The sequence below is a fragment of the Macaca thibetana genome, chromosome 18, assembly GCF_024542745.1.
Source record: "Macaca thibetana thibetana isolate TM-01 chromosome 18, ASM2454274v1, whole genome shotgun sequence".
Lineage (NCBI taxonomy): Eukaryota > Metazoa > Chordata > Mammalia > Primates > Cercopithecidae > Macaca > Macaca thibetana.
The window spans coordinates 5,479,378-5,484,565 of record NC_065595.1 but is presented as its reverse complement, the minus strand read 5'-3'; positions in this window follow the sequence as shown (position 1 = coordinate 5,484,565).

Below are 5,188 nucleotides of genomic sequence, written 5' to 3'. Positions count from 1 at the left end.
AATGCTGTCCTCTCAGAGGAGGGCCAGGGACCCTTCGGAGAAATTAGATGGACCAGAATTAGATCCATTGGGTGAAAGTGGCAAAGCACAGGAAGATATTGTGGAGGTTTGGGAGTTTGCTCTTTAACAGCTGGGGACATTCAGAATTGACAAATCCATTGGAGAATTGGAGACAGGAGAGGGTCTGGAGGAAATGCAAAGACAATCAGTTCGTCTGCGATATCTGCCCTCCCAGCAATGTTGGCTCTTCCTAGAATAATCTATACATTCTTGAAGAATATATGAGAATCCAAACATATAGCCTTCAAATTCTTATTTGGAACTTTGCCCAATCAAAAACCCATCTGATCTATGAGGTGTTCAGAGGACGTTCCTGACTGCCTTATCTTAGACTAGACAACTGCAACTTCCGGTCATCCTTTGATATTAAGGGTTAATATGAGAACTAAGTGTTTAGCCAAGAAGCTGAAATTATAAATTGAGGTGTTTTTGTCAGCCCAGGCTGCTATAACCGAACACCATAGCCATGGAGGGCTTAAACCCCAGGCACTTTTTTCTCACAGTTCTGGAATCTGGGAAGTCCAATATCAAGGTACCAACAAATTTGATGTCTGATGAGGGTCCGCCTCTGGTTAACATATGGCTGTCTTCTTACTGTGTTGTTAGAGGGGAGAGAGAGATAGGGAGGGAGGGAACAAGGGAGGAGGGCGGAGAGAGAGAAAGAGGGAGGAAGGGATGTAGGGAGGGAGGGAGGGAGGAAGGGAGAGAGAAAGGTCTCTTCCTGTTCTTATAAGAACACTAATCCCGTCCTGGGGACTCCACTCTGGTGAACTCATCTAAACCTAACTACTTCCCAAAGTCCCCACCTCCAAATACCATCAGATAGGATATTAGGGGTTCAACATATGACTTTTAGGGAGACACAAACATTTAGTCCATGGCATGAAGCAATAAAATTTAATAAGAAAGTTAGTTCTGGAGGCATAGTGGGGACTAAGATTTATTGGCCTGGTAGCTTTTTTTAAAATCAGCTTGTTAACAACAACAAAAAAAAAAACTCAGAAAATACACACACATAACCTTCTAGACCAGAGACCAAGCCATTACATGTCCTGTACTTTTATAAAGGCATACAATGACATAATATCTTTCCCTGAAAATGTCACTACTAAAAAGAAACATATTAAATAATCCATGCTACTTTTAAAAGAGGAAATGTTCTTCTACTTTATTAATAAAATCAAAGCTTTCTTTTTTTTTTTTTTTTTTTCGAGATGGAGTCTCGCTGTGTCACCCAGGCTGGAGTGCAATGGTGCGATCTCAGCTTAATGCAACCTCCGCCCCCCGGGTTCAAGCGATTCTCCTGCCTCAGCCTCCTGAGTAGCTGGGATTACAGGCACACACCACCACACCTGGCTAATTTTTGTATTTTCAGTAGAGACAGGGTTTCACCATGTTGGTCAGGCTGGTCTCGAACTCCTGACCTCGTGATCTGCCCACCTCAGCCTCCCAAAGTGCTGGGATTACAGGCATGAGCCTCCACGCCCGGCCATCTTTTATTTCCTTTTTTGCATTTTCTGTTACAGTGGCGCATTCAGAGTGTGTGCAGTGATAGTCCCTGATGTTCTTTCTGATGACAGACTCACATGTGGGAAAAGTTTCTAAATTATAAGACTAGCTATATGGTGGTCATTGTTTCTTTAAGAGTTTGCTGTGTGCATATTACAATTGATACACAAGACATAAGAGTTCCAACTATACAGGTTAATCAGCTCACAAATCACGATGTGAAAATTAGATTTGGCGTGCAACCAAATAAACAGCAAAACAAATGAAAGTACACATGGGGATTAATAATACGTATGCAAAAAAAAAAAAAAAAGGCTGGGCATGGTGGCTCATGCCTGTAATCCCAGCACTTTGGGAGGCCGAGGTGGGTGGATCACTTGAGCTCAGGAGTTCGAGATCAGCCTGGCCAACATGATGAAACACTGTCTCTACTGAAAATACAAAACTTAGCTGGGTGTGGTGGCATGTGTCTGTAATCCCAGCTACTCAGGAGGCCGAGGCAGGAGAATCGCTTGAACTTGGGAGGCAGAGGCTGCAGTGAGCCGAGATCATACTGCACTCCAGCCTGGGTAAGACAGAGTGAGACTCCGTCTCAAAATAATAATAATAATAAAAAAATGCACTGATATAAGACTTACAGTGGGTAACAGTCTACTTTGTTGATCTTCTGAATGAGATAACCTTAAAAATTACAAGTTTTACTAGCCTCAGAACCATGTTAAAGGTTATAGAGCAGAGATTTACAATGCTTGAATTTCTCAATTACAAAAACTCTGAACTCAGTATGTTTAAGGTGAGATATGTTTATTATAAGAATTGTAGCAAGTTTGACCACATGGGTGGTACTTTGATGAGAAAGGATATTTAAAATGTGAAATACATTGAGATTGAGTCATGATTCCCTTAGGTACTGACTTTTACAATGTTTGCATTCCCTAAATTCTGAGAACAGTCACGGCCTTTCTCTTTCTGAAGTACTTAACCTGTGGTCACTCATCCACATACTTCTTTCTTTGTTTTCTCTCATAATGTCCCTGTTGTCCTCAAACTCAGCAGAGAGGAACAGGAACACATTTATGTAGCTCTTTAAGCTCAGATTTGTTGCCACCGAGCCACCTGCAATGCACCCTTTAAGAAACAATGGACTTGCGGGGCCACCTGCTGGAAAGTCAGAACTGAACACACAGGCTCCACTACCAGCTGCTTGCATTACCAGCTGTGTAAGGCGGTGGTCTTGAGACAGACGACTGAGGGCGCAAGGAGACTTAAGGACTCAGAAAGTTCTAAAGGGCATCAACCTCCAGCTGCTCAAATTTTCCAGAGGCTCTCTCCTAGAGCATGTGGGTGGTGCAGCTGACCTGCTGACCTCAACCAGGGTCTCCTCTTCCTAGGAGTCCTGGTCCCTGCACAACGATGAGTAATTAACACTCACAAGGCACCTTCTCAGTGCCAGGCATTGTTCCTGATGCTGTATGTCATCAGCTCTTGAAGGCTGGCATGCTCTAGACAAAGGGACAATTTGAAATGCCACATGGTATCACCGCAGGACGACTTCTTACTCAAGGACACTGATCAGGTACTGACTTAACATTGTTGCTGGGGAATAATTAACCTATTTCCAAGTAACAGAGGGTTTATTTTATTAAGGGTAAATTTTGTGTTTTGTATTTTCTTAACATTTATTCAGAGTCATAGGAGAAACATGTTCACCAACTTCTGTTAACACTGAGTATTGCAAATGCATTTTCATGTTTTCACTTGGACTCAAGCATCTGATTGCTCTTAACAAGTTCTCAACTACTTCTTTGCTCATTATTTATTCTTACCTTGAGCCTATTAAATTTTGGTAACAGTAGTGTGTTATGGCTTCTACTCTAAATCACTTCTTTTTGCTACATATATATATGGTTTGTTTGTTTGTTTTACCAAACCCTGACTCTTTTCAGCAATCATCTCATTTACGGATACCTGAAGGAATTTATTTAAAAGCCCAGTAGATATGACTAAAGGATGTATTTTCCACCAATGTTTACTTTTTGCAATGTTTGCAAAATGTGTAATATAGTTTTTTCTTTTTATCATTTATGTACTAATTGTTATGAGAATTTAATCCAGAAGAACAAATTTTAATACTTAAAGCTTTTTGGTTATAGCAAAGTGTCTACAGCCATACCACCCTGAACATGCCTAATCTCATCTGGTTATAGCAAAGTAAACATTAATTCAAATTTTTATCATATTCTGTTGTAGAGAAATATGATTAGGGTATGAGTAAGACTATTAAGTATAAAAATATTACATTTAACAAAATTCTATGAGAGATGTGGAATGGAAATAAAAGATAAAAGAGGAGGCCGGGCTGGGTGGCTCATGCCTGTAATCCCAGCACTTTGGGAGGCTGAGGCGAGTGGATCAGTAGGTCAAGAAATCCAGACCATACTGGCCAACATGGTGAAACCCCGTCTCTACTAAAAATACCAAAATTAGCTGGGAGTGGTAGCGCGCGCCTGTAGTCCCAGCTATTCGGGAGGCTGAGGCAGGAGAATCGCTTGAACCCGGGAAGCGTAGGTTGCAGTGAGCAGAGATTGGGCTACTGCACTCCAGCCTGGTGACAGAGAGAGACTCTGTCTCAAAGTAAATAAATAAATAAAAATAAAAGAGGAAACAAACCATGTAAATTTTAAGGGGGGAGGCAATTTCATTTTAACATTTTACGTTATGTGGGAACGTACACATCTCTTACAACTATTAAATTCATGTTTTAAAAATAATAACCCCCGAGCCATCACTCCTTAAAGAATGTGGTAGTGGCACAAGTTTTAAATTCTTTTAAGAATACTCTATCGGAAAAGTGAGCAGGCCAGGGAATAACAATTTTACCCCCAAGAATTGTTGTAAAGATCAAAAAGGAAAGCGCTGTCACAGATGCTCATAAACGGTGCTGGCTCTGCTTCCTTCATCAGTTCCTAGGGTCATGGGACACAAATACTAAAATATTTCCACTATCGGTAACGGTGCTGACGTACAATTTGCTAATCCAGTCCAGACCGACCTCCCATTGGAGCTTGTGTGACCCGCATGAGTCCGTGCCCCGACTCCGCACCCGGAAGCGCAGTGCTGGACGCGGGAGGGAACGGGAGTGTCGTGGGACCTCCAGAGCCTAGGAGGTTAGAGAGTGGAGTCAGGGCCCCCCAGTTTTGGACTCCATTGCAGCACTGCAGGCGACTTCTCGGACCCCACCATTGAAGCACCAGGCCCTCCCGCCCACCCGGGAGCGACCGAGAAGCACAGCACAAGCCCACAACTTGAGCACGCACTCCGGCGAGTCCTGCCTCCCCTGAATCCCAACCCACGAAATCTCCACCCCTCGCCACGCCCACATCCCCGTCCACCGTCGGGGAGGGGCGGAGTGACGTAAGCCCTGTAGACCAGGCCAGGATTGGTTGGCGAGGCGGAAATGGAGCTGGGAGAGGTGACCTCAGCCTTCCGCACCGGGAGCAGGACGGAAATGGGGCGGGGAGTGGGTGACACCACCCCTCTGCCTCTGGCCGGATTGGTGGGCGTGGAGGGGGCGTGGAGGGGCGGGGCGGGGGCGTGGAGGGGCGTGGCGATGTCTGCC